General features: G+C 34.2%; 1 long non-coding RNA gene across 1 annotated transcript in view; it reads right to left on the reverse strand.

Annotated features, from left to right (window-relative positions):
* Positions 1 to 460: 460 nt before the first annotated feature.
* Positions 461 to 23,969, reverse strand: part of LOC144471719 (uncharacterized) — a 32,222-nt gene continuing 8,713 nt past the window's right edge. Inside the window, exon 3 of the long non-coding RNA XR_013494331.1 lies at positions 461 to 789. This is a non-coding gene — a long non-coding RNA (uncharacterized LOC144471719). The remainder of the gene's footprint in view (positions 790 to 23,969) is intronic.

Consider the following 23,969-nt stretch of genomic DNA (forward strand, 5'->3'; position numbering starts at 1 on the left):
AATACTCGCCAGTGCGATCCCTTCTCTCAATTATTATCATTATATCACTTTTATTGCACAGAGTTGTGCAGAATTACAATTAACTTACTCAAGAAATTATAATTACATTATAATTGCAAACTAGAAAATAATTGATTAATAGCTAATTAAAGAAAAAGAGGCGCAGAAGAGGCAAGAAATGAGTACATAAAACTATTTTAATTGCATACATTGTTATTTGAATTACACTCGTGATTAAAATAATTAACAATTAAATTAACTGAAAGGCTTGAATTATGCAAATTGAATTACAACGTAGTTGAATCGCTATAACAATTTATAATAAGGATTGATTTGTGTGCACACATAAGAGACAATATTTCGCAACACAGCAAACATAAAAGCAATCGCATGATTCCAACTATACAGGAGTTAAAGGAATAAAGACGAAACGAATAATAGCAACAATGAGTGAGGAAGGAGTAAAGGAACTATTAATATAATTAAATACAATGAGATAAAATACAAAACAAGTACAAAATACAATACAAAATAAAAACAGCACAGAAACATTACAAAATATAGCTCGACATGCAAACAAATTCCTTCTCTATCGTACATTTTTAATCATTTATTACAAATCCTTATGTGCGATAACAATTGTCTAAGTACAACAGACACTGCATAAATATGTATTTGTTTAATCATTTTAACCCTTTGCACTACGATTTCTCTCTTAGTTATGTTAATTAGCATTTCTTCGTCATTAATACATTATCTATCAACGACGATTTCACAATCTTCCAGCATCTGCAATTTACAATTAATAAATTCTCAATAAATTATTCAATGCAATGACATCACTCTAATAATTTCTTTTGGAATTATCATGTAAATAACTCTTTTTGACGAGTATACTCGTCATAACAGACAATGTCATTTTTTCGCGACAACTACAGTCGTCAAAAACAATCAACCGGTATTCTGATATTCTTTATGGAATTATATATTTCATAAAAGTGTTGTGTTTAGACGAAATAAAAAAACAAACAAACATATACAGTGTAATTACCGTTAATTAGACACCTTTGAAAAACATTACAACAGCCAACAGGTTAAATATTAATAATTTCTCTGATAGCACGAAATAATATTTGTTTTTTGTATATCTTCATTTTCATTAATTCATAGAATTTGATAACAAAAGAAACAAATTTCGTTTCGTTTTAGGGATAGAAAATCATAGACAATCGATAGATCATGTATGAAATCTTCATCAAAATTCTGATTCGTCGTTACAATGCAAGGGATTAATCATTTTACTAAGCCTAACATTGAGCTTCACCTACACAATTCTATTGTAAACGCATAAAATTCGGAGGCTAATTATTTGTATTCATTTTTTTTAGTAGCATTCCCATCACAGTTTGAATGAATGCTTATATTGTGAAGAAGACACACTTCAATTTCCTGTATGAATCTCTTATTTCCAAATGAGATCACTTTTTCACAATCCTCCATTTCATAATTTATAACTCAAATGAACTTCCGCACGCAACTACTGAATCGGAGTGGCCTTGGTAAAATATTTCAATTAAGAGATATAAATATTTGCAAATACCATTTGTTTCAACTGTGTTACATATCCTTCATTTGAAATATTAAGATATTTAAAATATATATTTTACGACGACTGAGATTTTTAATGGAAATAAATACTTTCTTTATCGTGCACGAAATGAAACGCTTAAATATTATATACGTTCTATATTGTTAAAAGCAAATGTTCATTCAGAGAAATATAAGAAAAAACAGTTTTTGCATTGATTCTACAGGTTTATTTTCTTTTATAAATCGAATACTGTTTCAAATAATTTCTAGTAAATCTTAAAAAAATACTATTTCAATAAATAATTTTCTTTACCGCAACATAAATAACTATTTTTAATACATGAACTTATTTCTATGGTGTCAAATAAATCTTGACATTTTATTTCATACAAACAAGAGTATTTCATTAACAATGTTCAATACTTCTTCTTATATTTCAATTCAGATCTGCCTACAATGAACCCCAAAAGTGTTCGAACAGTTTGACATTAAATATTTAAGGCTTTAAAGAATATATTAACATTATGTATATTTTATAATACTTTTGTTCCATCAGTATGCTGTAAGTTTCATGATAATACATGTAAAGTTTCGATACGACACCATTAATTGCTAACAGTAGTTATGAAATATTTCTTGGACATACAGACGATTTACAGATTATGGATGTATTCGGACGACTATGTATACATTTTGTATAAAGAGTACGAAATTTTAATACTTTGTTAGTCAACGTGAGGTGTTCTTAGAGCTTCTACATGTTGTTCCATACCATTCATCAAAATTTGGTGATATTTTTCCAATAGTATTCTAAATTTTCATAATTTGGATTTTAAATAATTCTTTTCAATTTATCATGTATTTAGCTAATAATTTTCCAATTTCTGCCCACAAATGCTCGATAGAATCGAGGTCTGAAGTTTGGTGTGCTATTTTTAAACTATGAAATACACCATCTATGTATATATATTTTATACAATATGAGAAGTATTGTATTGTAATACTATAAGTATTTTGTACTATGCTTCTGTTAGAAATAAAAATTATTTACAACACTGAATTCCCCTGCACAGAATTTGAAATTTCTTTTTAATATGTGTAAATATTTACATTTTTCTAAAATCCCATTAATACATATCTTGCACTATAAATTAATTCCTATGCAGATCGTGTTCTATTCTTTGTGAACCAAATTAGTTCTTTACCTATTTTAATTACCTTTTTGTAAATAAAATTCAGTTATTCAAAATTATTTGTAACAAAATTCCCATTGAGTTGAAAAATTATCGTTCAATTACTTCTAATGAAATTTGCATTATTTTATAAGTAACTATATAAAATCTAATTAAATTCAAAAAACGAATACGAGACGAATACGATTGTTATCGATTGTTATACAATTGTTATCTGCGGGAGGATTAACTTTATTTGCACGCAAATGAATTTTATTTGCAAAAGGATAAATAAAAGCTGCAAAAAGGTGAATATAATCTACTAAAGGATTAATTTGGAGTGGAACATCTGTGTGATACTCTAATATTTATAACTTATCACCGAAGTAAAAGTACGCATGTAAATACCCCTTTCAAAGATTCAATCATCGTATTCGAAATTGTTCGAATACTATCGTCGTTCACAATACATACTAATGCTTCTTCTCGCGCGAATCGATATGACTTTTTTTTAGTATCAACCATTCGTTCGAACGTGATCGTCGGGAAATCTTGACCTTTCGAAGCGGGAAACGAGAAAAATCTCTGTCTGCGATGGAAACGTAAATCGCAAGTGTTTTGAACGTCTGATTGCCGAGCCCATTGACAAGTGGGCGATAAACAGAGAGTAGAGTGGAGAATCTAGCAGCAGCTGCGGCTTCGCCAGAGTCGAAGGTGAATGACCCCGAAAGAGAGCTACAAACTAAAAAATCAATGAATACGCAGTCACAAACGTAGTTATCGACAGTCGTCGTGAAATCCAAAACATTGGAACGGAGAACTCTCTCCTGAATTATGGTTGAAGTTATGCTTCAACGATTATTAACCCTTTAAACACAGTCGAGTTCTTCAGTTTTCGGTGTGAAATCTCGAGCTTGTTTTATTTGTTATTCAGACGGGTTTTAAGAATTAGATTGAACAGCACATAAACGGAAAAACAAGAATAATTGAAAATTTTTTAAAATAAAAGATTTCTAACTTTTCTTTTCTTAATTTTCTAATTTTTAAATTTCTAATTTTAATATTTTTAATATTTCTTTTCTCTTAATTTTCTTCTTACTAAATTTTACAAATTTTTTAGAATTTTACGTTTCGCGCATTTGGTGGGTTAACACTCGAGCGGCACTTCTATAAACAACCATAGATTAAATACTGTTGCAAAAAGAGTCTTTATGATATTATGGACTAGTCAAAATAACCGGCACAAAATATTTATAATTACCAGATTAGATTTTTATGCCACGTAAAAATTATCAGCAGTGAAGATAATAAACAGTGTGAACAGTAGATGAAGTTAAATATATGTAAAAGTCAATGAACAAATAAACGTAACCAGAAACCATCCTAAAAAGAAAGGCAAAAATTATAACAAATGATCAGAATTGCAAAAAGTATAAAATAAACAATAAGTACTTTCCATCTTCAATATCTTTAATTATATCAAATTCTTTTTATATTTCCACTATTCTGAATTACGCTTACACAGAATCTTTGCATGAGCTTTTATTATTGAATTATGTCATATAAGTAGACTGCGGATCTTTATGTAAAATAAAAATTGTCTGAGACGATCTTAACAAATTGATATTACATAAAAGTAAATTATTCTTATTGATCATTTACATGTGCAAGTTGAAAATAGCGTAAATATGTTATTCAATTTACTTACGTCCACACTTTCACTTTTTCCAATTTGCAAAGAATGAAAATATTAGAAATAAAGAATATTAAAATACTCATTAAAAATTATATTTTACTGTTAAATCGATCAATATTTACCAAGTTTTGCCATAAATGCATAAAATCCGCAGTCTAGTAATTGCACGTAAGCTGAAAACGATTGTTGTGAGAAATGAAGTTACATCTTCGTTTCTGTTCGAACATCTTCAAACTGCGAATAGTGTCTTCTAAGATAAACGTTCTCACGACGATAATAATAGGTTTATCACGGTACACGCGAAGTATTTTACACCAATTGCGTTACTCCTCCATTATACAAACGGTGCCGGCAACTGTTACACTCATCTTATCGGAAACTATCGTGCTCGTAATATAAGTATTTTGCTTTTCCATTGCCGAACTTCACATACAGAACAGATGAATATTTTTACTCGAGTGAAATTCTGACAACGTAAAGTGTAGAGAAATTGGCAAATGTGAAATAGTATCCAAATAAGGAACTGTCTTATTTTGAAGTATCTAATAAATTGATACCAAATTCGCACCAAGACTGTGGCACGAATTGACTCGGACTTCAACACGCTAAAATATCATAAATAAATAAAAATAATATTTCGAATATTTTATTAATCATTTTTGTTGATTTATAATTATATTTTTCTTATTAAAGTGCTATAAATAAGTCATTAGGTACATATTAAACACGTTAAATGAAAAAAAGAACTTCAACCAGTGAAACCGGAAGAATACGTATACTCGACCGAGTATAAACTCCACAAATCGTGATCTCGGCAACAACAGAAACAATGTATACACTTCGAATCGCATGGTCGATTCGCGAGGTGTCAGACAAAAAAGAAAGAAATGCGCAGAAAGTGGTCTACAGCTATTGTAGAGCCCCCGATTACATAAATGCTTGAGCACAATGAGATACGCAAGATGTTACTCTACTATACACGATAGCGTCTCGTTTCGTTTCGTTCCGTCTCTTTCACACAGGTTCACACGAGACCGCTTTTAGCGATCGCGGCGTTGCTTGACGCGTTTTCTACACGAACAGCCCATTCCTTGTTCCTGGCAACAATACCATTTACGGGAGCAGCAATTAACGATGAAGAATCACGAGCGCCTAACTCGGATACCCTATCGAGGCAGAACATCCCCCCCCAATGAAAAATATCGAATGCGTACGATAATCGTCAGCTATCATGGCTTTCTGAAGTATTGCTTGACAACGAATACAAGTCAACTTTCAAATACAATGAATAGTGTGAACTGTTATTAACCACTTGTGCTATAACAACGAATCAGGCTCGTGACAATTGTGACGAAGATTTCTTACGTAATCTGCTAAATACGAACGCTATTCATTTCTCTTTAATCAAAACAAAATTTGATTCTTCTACTGTCGAAGTCTAGGTGTGAAAATAAGTATAGATTTACCAAAAACATTGTCTTATCCTGCAAGTTTTGCATTCATAATCAATCATTTTGTGAACCGTAGCCAACGTTTGACATTCCAAATTAATTCTTTTGTAGACCATATTCATCTCACAACACTCATAATTCATTCTTTTGTTGATCGTATTTAACACTTTACACCAAAAATTAAACCGTTTGTACGTTGCATTCTTTTTACAAATAAAACTTAAATTCTAATTTTTTTAATTTAATATGTCTTTTTATACTTGTTTATAAAATTATTTAAATTCCATAATTAATCTTTATTCGTCCGTAACAATTACTTACAAAATGTCATTCAATATTTAAATTTAATATGGATTCTGCACCAATAATTACAAATAAGTGAAATTTATTTACAAAATGGTGAAGATGGTCTACAAATGGATCATTATGAGGGCGATAGCTATAGGTGAGACTTGCGTGTACACCTGATACCAAGCATTTGTTTCTTTTAATATCTATAAACGAGGTTCGGTCCGATAAAATTGAAACATTAAATATTTTCATAAATAATGCCCATTCACACAAACGCTCGAACATGACTCAAATGCTTTTTAGTCTGAATTCACGAAAAAAATTTCATTGAAATCAGTGACTCGAAGTCCACGACCTTTCCATGCAAACCAAAGGGAATTCTGTAAAAATTAAGCTATTTCCAACTTAAAAAGAAGACAAATTCGTCTTGAAGAAAAAACCAAACAGAAGAAAAATAAAAATTCCGTTAAAGGACGGATCGAAAGCTGTGTCAGGGTAATTAATATAAGTACGGAGAATTGCTAATCAATGCGGTTGCGAAAGAAATTATGGTTCAAAGGAATGATATTAACATTACAGTGTTCATGTATACAGTAGAACGAAGAAATTTTTACCCACCAAATAATTAAGCAAAAATTCCGATTTTCAAGCGCGTACGGACATATTGGAGAATACGAGTATTGCATATCGGTAATTGATACAATTTATCATTTCTTTGAATTAGTAAGCGGAGTTTGTATAAAAAGATGCGTTTGAAAAAAATATTGAAGATAAAGAATACAAGGAACAAATGAAAATTTATAAATGCAATCACAGAAATTATTTCATTTCATAGGTACATACAAAGTTAGCATGTTGTGGAAAATAAAAATATAATAATGCTTTTGAACATTGATACTTTATTTACTTTTAATTATTGTGCAACAAGTTCCCATGTAGAGTAGAGCTTTATTCGAATAACAATTTTTCATTATTCGTCGTAAAATATTCTATCTATTGTATTTGTTCGTATGATAAGACAGACTCAGGATACCTTACGAATTGTAATGTGTTTTGAGTCGAGAATGATATCGAGCTAATACAAGTTCTTTTCCAAATCATAAAATAGTGTATAAATCTAAAACAAATATATTGTATGATTCTCAAATTAGGCTTATATTGAGGAATATCATCGTCTCGTTCATCGATGGATGCGTAATTTTAGTAATACTTTAAATCAGTATTGGGAATAATTTTTCCTCCAAAGATTGTCGAACTTGGTATTCCTCCGATCGGAGGTCCTTCAGGGGCTCGCTCATGGGAGGGGCCCGTAAGTGAGTACGGGGCGTAGCATCCCCGAAGTACCCGAGGCGGCTATAGGTCGTTAGGGTTCTTAATTTAAGTTCGTTAGATTTCGTTTGGTTTTTGAATATTGGTTCGGTTTCCGATGTCATTCGGTTGTTCAGCGTTGGATTTCCCTCACAAATTGCGCTCGTGTGCGGGTTAGCTTGGCACTCGTGTGCTGGTGTTAGATTCCTTGTTTCGCCCCGTCACCGTTTATATGTTCTAACTAACTAATAATTTATTTCAGATTATTACAGGCCATCTGCCGTAGGATCATCGGTCGCAGTGGAATCATCGTTCGCCGAGGGATGCGCGCGACTTATTAATAAGTGCATCTTATTTAAGTAGTATTAAGATCACTCGGGGGCCTCCGTCCCATGGATGCATGTTCCGTGGGGGCACGGGGTGTAGCGTCCCCGAGTTACCCGAATCGCTAAGAGTATGTCGAGTATTATTGCCTTAGCTTCACTTGTTTGCTATTCGTTGTTAATTTTCGGACCAGCCATGGTCGTCTTACTTGCGCAATCACTCGGAGTTTCGTAGATCTCATATTTGGGACCTTCTGCTCTGGCACATTTTTGAGTCTCTTTTTGAAAGAATCAGAACCTTCAGCCCTGATTCATTTTGGTCCCCATGGATAAGTGGCTTCTCCATTGATCCACTTTTGATCCGCAATAATACTCGACATATTGTTTCACCGGTGAAAGGAAGGAAGTCATAACGCATTTTGGTTTCGTTCCGACTCCCTTTCGGGTCTCCAGTCCAGCAATCCTCACGTGGTAAGACGTGGGCAATCGGCTGTCCGCCGATTCAATCAGCTGTAAATTTGTTTGCAACTAATTCGAAATCGACAATTACATGGAGCTAATGGCTGAGATGTGGTGATGCGTTTTTTTAAGTATTAAGTAGAATTTGTTTTTGTGCCCGTATACATGGTTGGTGGTGGCACATATGTATATCTGTAGCGATTGGTTTTTTAAATATAAAATAGACTATAAATTGACAAAATATTTAAATTTCAAGACTATTATTACACATCTGGGGGCAACATGCACATCCTGATTTTTCAAATTAATAAAAAGTTCAGAAAATTCACTGCTTGTTCATTATTTCGAACGCTACTCAGATTATTGCGGAAACTTCTTCCTACAGAAATTTGGCCACACACGGGCTGCAGATATTTAGAGTGAGGCAGCTTCAAGAGACCTTGGGATCATTGCTTAGGAACTGTGCGAGACATCTGCAGTCTGTGTGGCCAAATAACTGTAGGGAGGAGTTTCCGTATTTTTACCGTGATAATCTTTTCCCACATTGTTTGAGAAATGTGAAAAATATTAATAACATGAAATTCACATATTTAGTTATAAATCCAAGCCATGCTCGGAGGATAGCGCATGGGCCTCTTGCAATGTACGATGACCGACACAGCTGATTATTTTGAGCACCGTATTTGAATTTAATCGGCCCTTTTCAGGGCCACACAAAATAACGCTGGAAACTTCGGACATGTGCAGTGAAAGTGAACGTTAGTGTAAACTGCGCCGTCTTACATACGTGGGTTACAACATTTACAACTGAACGGGTAAGTTTTTCATTATTAATATTTGTGACATTTTTGAAATTAATAGGACATTTCTAAAATCCTTGTTCGTTACTTCGAACGCGACTCAAAGTCGGAACGCAGCCCTCGCCTTTCGCCGCGCCCCGGGAGCGAGATGAGCTTCAGTCGGCTGGTTCGCGCGTGTAACAGCAGGTTGAAGCGTGCGCGCGCAGCCAACTTTATTCATTAATAACTCGTTAACAAAGCCGCGGATTGCATTTCGGCAAAGGAAAAGATTACTTGAAATGGCCTCAGGAACCCCCCATTTGCCGGAGTATGTGTAATTTCGAAACACCGTGTATATATATTCTGGAAAAAGTCATGCAATCGCAAATGGTCGCATTTAAAAAGAAATCCGTAGATCAAAATCCTATCGAAATAGTCTCGTGTAGATTGCAGTTATAATTATTAATTTAAACAGTGGTTCAGATCCGGCCTGTTGAAAACGCGATGGTTCGAAACCAAGGAATGCAGCAGTTAAATTCCGTCTTGAATCTACGCTATTTACCCGTGCAAAATGGCATCAATATTATCCGAGCGGTATCGTTAACGAAGGAAAAGACATGCAACGTCCGGCCATTATTCCTGACGGACTCACGACTCTTTGTTAGTGAAATTTACGTACGACCGAGAATTCCGTTCAAGGTAGACTACCTTGGCAGGCTTCGGTGTCCAGGCGAGTCGTCAAGAATTCTTCTCATTGTCAGCCTATGTTTCTCCTTTTCACCTGATACTCGCAGGTACAATGAACGTTAAAAGTGAAAACTGTTGAATACATCGACGCAATCGTTCCTGCAGGTGGTTAAGAAAGAACCCAAGATTTTCTACTCTCCAAGGTTTCTATTATTCCGGCGGAATCGATAACGAGATCCTAATCTACCGAATTATTCGATAGTTCGACCTACAAGGGCGTTATGATCAAGCAATTTCGCAGCGAACGTAGCGAAGACTGCGGTTCGAAAGTAACATTATATATAATTTAACTATTTATGGTTAAAAATGTCCCCCCCCCCCCCTCCCATCTACTTCAGAATTTGCTGTTACGTTATGAAATTCAATAATGGAACCTATAATAGAACTTTGCACCCTATTTGGATCAATTGAAAAATATTACGACTGAGGCATCGTGTGCAAAAACATCTTAGGTTAAATTAAGTTGTTTTCGCGGAAATCGTCATCGTATTCTTCGATCTTCTATGAATAAACATATGGAATTCTATAATATACGTTCACGATTTCCTCGTCAATTATCAATGTTTCTCTTAAACTACCATCGCCTTAGGATCAGCTGTTTGCGTTGTACGGGGTCACTGCACCACCATCGTGAAACGTGACCCACATTTTTCAGTAGCAAATGCATCCTCGGCTAAATGGGTGAGTATACTATCAATGATACTCTGTACGGTTCATAAACAAACAATCCTTCGTGTTCTCTACTGCGATTATTTATTATTAAATTAGCTTTTAGAATCGTCCGTTGAATTCTGTTTAAATATGAAATTATTGAAATAAAAATGTCTTTTGCGCAGTTTGGGTTCCTTATGGCTAACCTTCACTGTAAATCACTAATAAATCCTTTGCACACGATACCATTTCAACTGTGAATTTGAAATTATTTTCCTGGTTCATAGTATTTTCAGTTCATGTAACAAAGTGCGCTTTTGCGCATACGAAATTGATTCTCGTGACTCGTACCAACAGTTTCACTGTTTAACAATTTTTACAATCGAAACTTTATCGGTATAAAAATTATGTCGGGCGTGATAGAAGAATCTTAGCGGTGCCACGGAACCATCATTCAAGTGGAAAGGGTTAAGATGGTTGTTACGATCAAACATTCTAAAATAATGATGAACAGCGTTTTTCTTAAAATGATCACTGTCACGTAGTAAACAAATTTCAAAAAGTTCACACGATCCGTAAATTATTCATTGCTTCGAACGCGACTCTAAGCCTGAGCCTAGCTCCCTGCTTCGTCGCGCTCCACGGTGAAAGCCCAGTTCCGTTTTCTGGCTCGATCGTGTTGTAGCTGCTGAGCTTGCTTCTCATTGGTTATTATTTTTAGTGAATAACTTGTAAACAAAGCCGCGAATTACATATGCGCAAAGGAAAATGTTACTTCAAATGATCTCAGGAAACCCTCGTTTCTCGGAAGTACCATAATTTTGAATTCGGGACTTTTCATCCGCAGAACTTTTAATTACGCCCTAGCCTCCCATGCAATCGTGGCATGAATCATGCATATCGCTGGGATCAGCAAAATAACTGACTATTAATGCAAAAATTAATGTAGAGTGTAGTCCGACATACGACCACGGAGGACTCAAATAGATTAAAGATACCATTGCAAATTCTTCATATATTATGCAAAACTACTGTTCCGACAGTACATTATTATTTTGATCGTATACATTTTCAGTTTACGAATATACTAATCGCAATATGTATTGACATCTTCGGTACCCTAAAGTAAATCTTTTTAAAAGACTTGAATTTATATAAAACTTTTTTCATGTACAAGTAATCGTTTTTTTCTTTCTGGTAATGTGTAATTAGTTTTTGTTAAATGTAAAACAGATCATCGCTTAATGCGTTAAACACCCTCACGCTTAACAACGAGTCAGGACTCGTGATAATTTTGTATTACAGTAAGTAATTAATTGTGAACAAAATCGTAATCCAACGGATTAAATAGCAAACGTTCAATTTTATAAAAAAATATATCTGGGATCTATTAAATAATGCAATTCCTTTTATTTAGTTTAGTGATTTCCAAATGAACGACTCAGAACCCACTCAGCGTAAATTCATTAAACTAAACTAATAATCAATAAATAATTATATGTAATTCAATAATATCAACAAATAATCATTCTACAAATAAACTGTAAAAAAGAACAATGGCACTAGTAACACGAAACATAATTTTTATTATAAGCTGACATACAAACAAACATAATTAGAAGAGATGTAAAAGAAAAATGTGAATGTTTTTTTTTGAAATAACAATTTTCTGTGAACAGTATGTTGAACAATTCCGTGGCCAAAAGTGTTGTTATCTGGTATTTATTTCTGAAGAAATTAACTATATTAATTTATCGACCGAAACATCGTATTTTCAAAGAAAAGTAGACTTGCATTGATTGGCATTTATATCACACAAATGTAAATTAATTTTGAAACACTAGGGAAGCTAGCACAAATAAATACAGATGTTTTTAAGCATAGTCCTAGGAAGCAAGTACAATATATTATTCTTAAGACAAGGACATACATTTGTCTGTTTTCAGAATCGTGTAAAGGGACGACAAATAAATTAGGCTGGTCCTAAAGTTCCACGAAGCGGGGGAAAATAAATTAAACTGTGCCTAGAGTCCTGTCGAGTAAGGGCAAATAAATCAGACTGTGTCTTGAATCTTGCAAAGCAGGGACGAATAATCTAAATCGTTCGTAGCGTCCTGAGAAGCAGAAGCAGAAACAAAGAAATTGTCATAGTTTGTTTCAACAGTTCTATAAAGCAAGGACAAATAGATTTATTTATTGAGCCCAATGAAACAGTGACAAATAAGTTGGAATATGTACATCTAGTGTTCCGTAACGAAAAAGAATAAACGAATTAAGCTGTCTCTATGATTTCGAAACAAGGACAAACGTGTTTAAATATTGTAATTGTTTCTAGAGTTCGAATAAACTGGATTCTACAGTTTCTCTAATTATGAACGATAGGTGAGATATTTTATCTTTAACCCTATGACTGCTGACGTGAAAATCTTCGACTTTAATTTTGCATGCGACAACACCTCGCTAGCTTCACATAACTCACAGAAAATTCGGATTATAAAAAGCGATCCAGCCCAATATTTTTTAGAAAAAATTATCCATAATATTATTGTAAGAATTTATCCTATTTATGTTATTAATAGAGTATATCGTAATTGCATTGTTAAGAAAATATACTAATATAATATAATATGCTAATTGCATAATTACATTATTAACATTTTGACTGTTGCTTTACCAGTATGTGAATGACAGAATTATTTAAAGTTTAATTTTTTAAAATAAATTTTTACATTAATCCATTATAATCTCTTAATTTTATCAAGATTCGCAAGAGATAAGAAGCTGAAAAAGTAATTGATGTTACATAACTATATTTTGCAATCTTAATTCATTTGTATGAAATATTTTAGTTTAATGAATTTTTCTTTAGGTTTCTGTTGTAGCCGTCAAAGTTTTAAGACAGAATGCTCATTGATCCATGAATATTAAGGAAGAAACTATTTTGCAAAAAATTCTTAAAAATTTATTTATTATTCTACGCAATATTGAAAATAGTTGTTTCACGTATTACGCATACACATGAGAATCTATTATCAAATGCTTTACATCAAATATTAAAAAATATTACTATTAATTAGAAACCATCTCTACGCTTTAGCGCAATAAGTTGGTTACAGTTACGAAATCGAAAGAAATAATTTTCAAACAGAGTTGAGCAAAATTCATTCAATTAACTGATAATTATACAGTCAGTCCCATAAGTATTCGTACTCTCATTGCTTATTACAAGAGAAATTTGTTGAAATCAAGGGACGCGTGTAAGATTTTGTAATAAACTTTTTATTATGAACGAACACAAGTATAAAGTTTATTTATATCAAATTATAACAAAATTGATGAACTAATAACAAAAATATATTGATTTTACTCCTCGTAGTACGTAATAACAGTCCACAAAAGTATTCGTATCAGTGTAGATTTTGTCAAAAAATCGCATATAACAGTAGCTTTTTTACTTTATATTAATTTTCTAGTATTTAGTAGGTCCACCTTTATGCCTTATTATATCGTTTAATCGATTTGGCACACTTTCTACCAGTTTTAATGTGATATTTGGTTCAAACTTTTCCTCTTCCGTCGCATCCGAAAATATTAAATAACATAATAAAAAGTTTATTGCGAAATTTTACATGCATCCGTTGATTTCAACAGATTTCTCTTATAAGCAATGAGGGTACGAATACTTATGGGACTGACTGTATGTGCATCTAGATAAATCGTGAACAAAATAGTGTCAGGAATACCAACTATCCAATTGCATAAATCGCATAAATGAATTCGGTTGTAAATATAGGATGAGATGAATTCATTTCAATGTTTAATATATTATATCATGGACGATGTGTTACAATGAGATAATTAAATGTTTTATACGTAGAAACATATTCCCACATTATTACCGTATCTCTAACCAACAGAGGAGCCTCGAGTTCTTGATTATCAAATTCACATGTTTCTTTCTTACTCACACACCATACTGACAAAGGTGTGCACAAATCGGAGCCAATAATCTTACTATCCAGAACGAATGATATATTATATATTTTTTTATCATATACTTTGTATAAATCGATCACAAAAGAGGAACTTAGAGCTACATATATTCTCCATTATTCGCAAACTTCTAAATATTTCTATACTATAGAAACACCACATCTGTCAGAAACAACCGCAAAATAAATAGTGAAGAAATCTATTGATTCTTTAAAATGACTTTTCAAATACTCTTATGTCTTTACTGTAACCATCTAAAAGTTTATCTTCATCATTTTGGTAGTTCCATGATTACGATGTATTAACCCATTGCACTCGAGCGGCGACTCTGCGTCGCCATCAATATTGCCATAATACGTTCCGAAATTATTTTTATAAATATCACTAAAGCATGGATTGAAAAAATTGATGGAAGTGTAACTGTTGTATGAGTCACGAGACTCAATTTCACACGAATACTATAAATTTTCTTATATAAAATGGGAATACTAAAAAGCGAGAAAATTTATTTTAGATTTGCAGTTGAAATGGCTTCGAGTGCAAAAAGTTGAGAAAGGCTGATGCTTTATTTCCCAGACCTGTAGAATTAACAACTTACAACATTTTTAAAAACCCTTCGAGATGTCTTTATACATATATCCTTAAAAATTACAATATATTCAAATTTTACTAAAATCTAAGACAGTACTACGAAAAGTGAAAAACATATAACATTTTACTCACGAATGTATTATTCGTAAATCAACTATTCACAAATTATTCACGAATTCGGACGAAATGAATACGATTAATCGCTAATAAAAATTATTCGAATAATTATCGAAATAAAAAGTTACTCGAATAATGCCTAGATCTGTTTACAACTAATGTACTCTATTTTCCATAACACTGAATTTTATTAACTCAGAATAAATGTTCTTCTTTTCCATGGCCAAATATATTTTTCCAGAGTAGTTTTCATTGGCTAAATATCTATTTCGAAGCATTATTTTATTCGACCGTTATTTTGTAATGTTTTTCTTTTTGTATTTTGACATGTTACTAGAAACGTGCAATAGAAAATTCGGGTGACGCGTATCTCCCAACATTTCACTAGGTCGAGCCTGAGAAGTACTATAATATCTGTTTCAACACGAGCCGCTCCTGTTACTTATGTCACAAACAATCCAAGAAAGTTTTTCTCTGGAAACGACAAAACCCGTAGAAAGCCGATTCCGTTTCAGTTTAGAGTAACGGGTAACCGTGACGGACGCTAATAAGTTTGTGGTCGGGTTTTGAATTGACAGCAGGTCATACGGAACGTGAAAGTGCACCGCAATCGCTGTTGTCGGAACATCGCCGAGCCTCGTCGTGCCCGATTCAGGTGAGATTCTATTTCTTTGTGCGGAATGCAGGACATTTTACTGACTTTCATGGACGGTCCACAATGTGTTTGGAATAGCTGCTAGAAACTACCCTCGCTTCTTCTTAAATTTACTTCAGTTTTCTCCTTTAGACTTTATTTATTGCGCCAGCAGTTTTCTCCTTTTAACATGTTGGCCGTCACACCAAAGCTCCTTTATCTTCGAATTACGATGCCTGAGTCATTTCGATGATTTAAATAAATAAATTGTTGTTACACTAGGAACAACAGAAAAATTTAATACGTCCGCAGGATATACTTTCGAAAAAATGGTCTGGAAACTTGCTGAACAAAGCTGAGAACAGTCACCCGTGCGAACTTACTGGGAACCGATTAAAAAATAATTAATAAATATGTAATAAGAGGTTAAAATATTATGCAAAAGTTTGACAGAAGAATATTAATATTTATAAATTCATAAATTCCAAGAATCATATTCCAGATACATGGTATTTGAATTGCATTTTATTCGAATTACATTCGCGATTAAAATAATTATTAATTGCATTAACTGAGAGATTTGAATGATGTAATTAAATAACGTCTTTGAATTACTATAGGATTAAAATATAATGTAATTAAATTGCGAAATCGAATTGGCACGACTTTGACTGTATGCATGAATTGTAAGGGATTCTTTTTTTTAATAATGTTAATAGGTTGAAAATAAGACATCGTTTCTCGTTAATTATTTTAACATTTTTACTGTATTAAACAACTGCTATTCATTTTTGTCATGAATGAGTAACATCCACAGTCTGTTTATAAGCATCGTCAATTGTATAATTGTGTGAAGTAAATTCCACAGGTTAATAGACTTTGATAAATTAATAATGAATGAATTTTCAAATGAAATAGAATTGTAATGGTTTGTGACATTATTTCATCGTGATAGAAGTATTAATAGAATTGTATCTTCAGATAATTTTTCATTGTGCCTCTATACATATACAATGCGATTTATTACATAACTTTTTTTATTGCTTGGTATTATTTTTTGTCTATACAAAGTGAAAGATGGCAATTTTTAAACGAAATACACTGCTTCTCAAAAATATGCGAATACTTATCAATATTATAGGAACTACGAAATATAGTGTTTATTGTCATTATTAAATAATTATTTGCTGAATACTATTGTGAATGCATGTACATGTAATCTATTTTAACAATATCAACTTCGACAATTCAAATATTTAATTCTTTAAATAAATACGAGTTTACGCAAGAAAGAAATTAAGATAAAGCATTTATCAAAACATTCATTTTCAAAAACGTTTATGGGAAGTTTTATAAACGGCTTGAAACCCAATTGATAGTTATTTAATAAAAAAAACTAACAGCAAGGATGCTAGGACTATCTAGCCTATGTAAGGACGATTTGCACCGTGTTGCAGTTTGAAAAACCTTTTTTTTCGTCAGAGCATCTCAGATTTCTTTAAAACCGTAGCCTGAGTTTCTATGACGATCAACATAGTCTGCGTGAAGATCTTCGTGCACACCGTCAGTTTCGTTCCAGATTTCATTCCTGTAACGTCGCCGTTTTTATAAATTTACGCGCCGCGTCAACAGTACAAGATATTTTGGGTGTTTGTGCAATATCTACATGGGGGCATAATTCGTGATCAGTGTGGATTAATAGTGCAGTGAAAGTGAACGTTAGTGTAATCTATGTCTCGTTTTACGTACATGGATTACAACATTCACAACTGAATGGGTGAGTTTTCCATTAATAATATTTGTGAAATTTTTGAAATTAATAGGACATTTCTAAAATCCTTGTTCGTTACTTCGAACGCGGCTCAAAGTCGGAGCGCAGACCTCTCCTTCAGCAGCAAGAAAAATCGTTCGCGCGCAGCTATCTTTTTTCATTAATAACTCGTTAACAAAGCCGCGGATTGCATATCGGCAAAGGAAAAGGTTACTTCAAATGGCCTCGGGAACCCCTCATTTCCCGGAATATGTATAATTTTGAAACATCCTGTATATCAAAATCGGAACTACCTCATAATTGCTGCCAATCCTACGCTTCCGAAGCAATATTTGCGACTTTTGTTGAAAAAATTACTGATAAAAATGCGACAGCAGAAAGTAGTAAGGACGGTAGCGATATGAAAGAAAAAATAATAATAATTATCACTTTGACAAAATAACAGCAGAGTCATGTTGTCAGAGTATGTTATTTCTTCGGTTGCCTCTATTGCAAGTCACGAAACTGTTCGCATCACGGCCTGTTACATTGAAATTTGTACTTCTAACATTTCTCTCATATATCAAGTGTAATGAGCCGTGGCAAAAAACTAACCGGTCGTAAATTACAATCAGTTAGAAGTCTAAAGCGAGAACATTTTTTTAGTCTTATACATAAATTACGTCGTGGATGGGGATTGTAATATTTTTATATTAGCTCGTCAAGAATTTGCAACAAAGAGAGTAATTTTCAATCTTGTCGGCTATAGCGATGTAAATTATTATCAAGTTCCGCGCTAATGCTGAACTAGAGAAACTATTTTGTATTAGTCGAATATTTGTAATATTTAAAAATCATCATTAGCTAGGCATCCGCGGTTTATAACTAGACTATGGATTTGATGCATTTGCAACAAAAATAAATAGGTCTAATGCGAAACAGTAAAAAAATCTTTCAAAAAATTTAAAAATCCTAATGCATCATTTCGAACTAATTAAAATGATTATACACAAAATTTTTCATTTTCACGAAGATCTACAGTCTATTAACCATCATCTTTTTTATTCTAACAAATATTCAAAGCTTGCAAACCTTTACATAAGTACGTTCTTATTACAGTTTTATTTTGCTTAATCAAAATATCTAAACAATTTCTTTTTTTACGAGATTCTTATTACGATATCTCGACTTTTACATATTTTTTATCTTATATTTAACAATTCACTGAAGTTGGAATAGTATTTTCATGTATCGTGGACTCTGCTATATGTATAAATAGTATTTATCAAATATTGAAAATTAATTGGACAGGGTCTTTTTGTTATGGATGTTAGTAGATCGGTTATCCGTGACTCTAATGATTTTTTGGAACTGAGGGATATGAAAGTGATCAGGTTCTTGAATTAAATCTCTACTTGGTGACTTTTGACCAATCCCAGCGATTTATTAATTCTGAGGTAGAGGAACCTTTGTTACAGCCTGCTGCCTCCTGGATCGCTTTCTCGGGCGGTCGTCGCCAGGTCCGGGAGCCTATCTGGATCCGGGTTGCCGTAGATTTCTGTAGGAAGAAAAGTTGACCGTAGCCACCAGAAAATTAATTAAGCTGTTAATCAGCTATTTCGTTCTCCGTCTCTGCTGGTCAGCCGCGATACGCGTGCTCCAGAGAGAGGAGGGGTCACTCAGCTGTTTAACCGAACTGAAACTGCTTCCTTGGCAAGACAAGGAAAGCATTCGGCGGCGAGCGCGTGGAATTGTACTTTGTTTCCGAAACCACGGTCTCGCTCTCTCTAGACAAGGACAGCCGATGTCTCGTCGTGTATACCACGACGGTCGGCAAAAACACGTCACGCAGATATTACCTCGAACCTGCGGACAATCCTTGTTTGAGAGATGCACTTCTGTCTGGTACTCGTCTACTGGAGGTCGTAAGTCTCCAGTAGATATGTTCCGTGTGCGACAGGGCGTTTTGAATCTCTTATCGAAGCTACTCACCCCTCATCCGAGGTGCACGAGCCTCGAGGAGCAACGGGGAGAGGGGTCGCACTGGAGGATCTGCAGTATCCTGGCTATACCCAATACCACACGTTGAGCGGCGTCCTTAGACAACTACCGGAGCTCGTTGCCTAGACAAGTGTGGGGCGTGCACCTGCCACAGTAAACGCTCACACGCCCGGATGGACCCCATCTATTCGTTGATCCACCCAAGAGAGCCGTCACAGCGGGACCACATCTATTCGTTGATCCACACCGGACACCGTGTGCTTCGAACAGAAGTGCGAGACAATTACCCAAATCGAATTCAACTATTTAGCAAGTCAGGGAATGGTTGTTAAAGCGACCGATCGTTCTACACGTTCACTGTAAGAGTGAGGGTAGAACGCGGACTGTTCGCTGCTCACCTGGCTGCTTTTGAAAGACCGTACAAGCTCGCAACTCGAGCACAGCCATGGTGCAGGCCGAGCAGAGGTTGTAGACTTTATTTGGCTAATTGTGCCGGACATTGCGCAGCACAACCAGGCGTGCTTTTCGGCAAAAGGAACGCGAATGGAATGCACAAACGGTTCCTTATCCTTACCGAAAGCTGTACTAGGCTGCGTCCAGAAGACTGCCTCTAGTAACCTCTTCATCTTTACTGTACGAAAGAGAGAGCACTCGTCCGATATGTCTCGTAGGAGGTTCACAACACTAATGTTCTATGCACCATGTGCGGAGATGAGCACAAAGAGTTGCTTCGTGTACCGTCGCGGTGCGTCGGCTGAATTCGGGAAGTCGCCGTTGCCGTTTTACCTTCCCGGTTTCCCCCTCTCCCTATATTTTATTACCAGGAAAATTTACGTTGACCGTTAAATTTGTCTTGCCCTTGTCGATTTCCACGATTTTGACATCGTCTTTATTATCGATAGCTTTTGCCGAAGGTCGCCGGGTTTCAACGATCTCCCTGTCGATGTTTTTCGACCAGGAGTAGTGACTCCAAACGTACTCGGGCAAAAACCTTGACTCCGACAAAAACTTTGTATCGCTTTCGAGGAATAACCGCTTCGAAAATTAACGCGATATTTAAACAATAGATATTTGACAATTGCTACAATCAATATGAGAAAAGTTATTGCATAACAATTATTATCTTGATTCGAAAGTTTTTTATTTGTAAATAATAGTTATATATGACCAAAATTTTCGGATATATAAACAAATTAAACCTAATGAATAAAGTAATCATTACAATAATACTATAATAATATATTGACATCCTGAGATTTTCTTTGTTCTAAGCTTCACATAGTAATTTTTTACTACAAATACATTTTGTGATAGAAAATAATCAAAACAAGTTAATTGTTGTTAAGACCTTATAATGAAATCCTTCATCTTTTCGCATTGCAACGTTACAAAAATGAATCAACTCAACTTTATAGATCATAATCATTCGATTTCAGATTTTATGTATTTATAGCATAAACGAGTAGATGAAATGCACAACAATTAAAGCATTTGAAAAATTAAGAAATACACACTACTGTCTTAGTTTCAATCCACTAAAAGTATTAAGAAAAGAAACAGATGTTTACGTAGCTCCGGTTTTATATAATTAATGCACACAATTTTCATTTTTCATAAAAATCCATTAAATTTACATATCTGTAATTGTTTGTAATAAAATTCGTATTAAATTTGAGGATTCAATGAAATCCATAAAAAAATGTGAAACATGAAATGTTTAGACTAAATACAATTATGTAAAAGAGAAATCTCTATGTGTATCAATTGGAGAAATAAATTCTACTACTATTAACATTTTAACGTATTATTAGCTATTTGCAAGAAGGTAAATAAACTGTACAAAGCGTTGATTTAATTTACAAAGAATTGAATAGAATCTACAAGCGTCGAAAAGAAAACTCTGCCGCTTCGTTCCGCAACCTAATCGCATTTGAACCCGAAAATAGCGATTTCCCTATCGCCAAGAGAAAGAGAGACGCGAAATGACAATTTCCGCGGACGAAATTGTGAAAGCATCGTGTTTTGCTCTTCCGACTAAAAAAGGTGTTAATTTCCGGACTTTTTTTCCCCCCTCCCCGATTCTGACCGAGAGGGGGTGTGATCGTTTGATTACGTCTGCCGGATTTGCAGCGATTACGCAAGCGGCAATGTAGAAAGTCGAACGATTAAGGTAAGAAAAGAGTCGGTCGCTCCGACTTCCTGCAAATTAGCGAATGTTTACATCCCGGAGACTCGAGGAAGTTCGCATGCGACTTTCCTCGCGCGGTGAAGCTGGTTTAATTGAATTATTGCCGGTAGGAGGAAGTCGGGAAGACGCGAGTCCTTTCCCAGAAAAGAACTCGTCTGCTTGATTAAGTAAGAGTTCTCTGTTCGGAAATGATTTCCTGAGAACGGCCGAGGACGCTGCTTAGTAGCAGTCTTTCAATTAGGCGGCTCATAATTAATGGAATTCACTAGAGTCTCCCGGAGTTACAGATCATCTGTACCGCAAGCAAACGATTTGCACACTGTCCCCACGATAACTGCACGGTTTTCAAGGCGGGCTACCGTGCCTGGGTACTAATTGGGCACAAACACATATCTCAAGATTCATTAACTAACCGTTCGCTTCGGGCACCTTGGCGCTAACAAGGAAACCTCACAGCTGACGATCATTGCACTTTCATGAAGTTTAAAAGTATAACTAAACCTAACGACATTTTTTATGTACAGACAGTCCCATAAGTATTCGTACCCTCGTTGCTTATAAGAGAAATCTGTTGAAATCAACGGATGTATGTAAAATTTCGCAATAAACTTTTTATTATGTTATTTAATATTTTTGGATGCGACGGAAGAGGAAAAGTTTGGAGAAAACCAAATACAGAACTAGAATTAAAAAATGTACAACCAACGGTAAAGCACGGCGGAGACTCCGTGATGGCGGCATCCGGAGTGGCCCAACTTGTTCTTGACAATGGAATTTTGGATAAGATAAAGTATAAAAATATACTCGAAGAAAATCTGCATTCAAGTGCGATTAAGCTTGGTCTGGAAGATGACTACTATTTTCAAGACGACAACGACCCCAAGCATACTGCTCAGATAGTTCGTGAGTGGATACTTTACCACGTTCCCCATTTTTTACATACACCTCCTCAGAGTCCAGATACATATCCTATAGAAATTTCATGGGCGGAAATAGATAAAAGACTACACGAGCATGAAATTTTCAATAAACAAATGCTAAAAAACAAAATTTTGAACGTTTGGAATAGTATTGAACCAAATATCACATTAAAGCTGGTAGAAAGTATGCCAAATCGATTAAACGATATAATAAGGCATAAAGGTGGACCCACTAAATACTAGAAAATTAATATAAAGTAAAAAAGCTACTGTAATATGCGATTTTTTGACAAAATCTACACTGGTACGAATACTTTTGTGGACTGTTATTACGTACTACGAGGAGTAAAATCAATATATTTTTGTTATTAGTTCATCAATTTTGTTATAATTCGGTATAAATAAACATTATACATGTGTTCATTCATAATAAAAAGTTTATTACAAAATCTTACATGCGTCCCTTGATTTCAAAAAATTTCTCGTATAAGCAATGAGGGTACGAAAACTTATGGGACTGACTGTATCTGTAACATTATATTCTTTCCCAGTTGATTACAAGTAATAGACAATCAAAACAAAATATGGGTAAAATTGAGAAAAAGAACTGTCGCCAATCAAGAAGGTATTTGGAGAGGGTAGGAGGGCTTCGAATAACGGGTGAACTTTTGAAAGAGGTATGTATTCTTTATATAAAACAGACAGCTCAATCTCATGAATTTCAAAGATATTTAATATTACCCACGTGAGAATCGTTACAGTGTATTCAATCACTTCGCTTGCTCGAAGAAAAAACTAATTCGTGCCAAGTGTTTTTGGACACCCTATAGATATTGAAATCGGTGCCGCTGCTACTTTATCGACTCTTGGACAAGCGACGCGACTCGATAATCTATTACTATCGATTACGTTAATATTAGTATTATTATATTCCGAAGTAATGTAACAAGTGGTTCCGGAAGGGGGAGAAAGTCGCGAATGTGGACAGTGCTTTTTTAGTGGGTTTAAGTTCCACATAATCCAAGAAACACGGCCCACCGCTGGTATCTTGTTGAAGATTTTTCCGCTTCCCAATAAAAACAAAAAGAAAAAAAGGTATTGCTATATCAATTATACAAGTATTAATTCGCATGTATGTATTTCGTTACACGTAAATTTATACCTTTTTATTTAAATTAATGGCTTTCTTAGAATATCGATATTAATTTACGGATCGAAGCTACGGTTCCACAAGTCTCAGGATTTAAGTATATAATTGAATTAAAACATCATTTTTAGTAACAAAATTTGTTCAATGAGTTCTCGGTG

Source organism: Augochlora pura, chromosome 6, assembly GCF_028453695.1.
Source record: "Augochlora pura isolate Apur16 chromosome 6, APUR_v2.2.1, whole genome shotgun sequence".
NCBI classification, from domain to species: Eukaryota; Metazoa; Arthropoda; class Insecta; order Hymenoptera; family Halictidae; genus Augochlora; species Augochlora pura.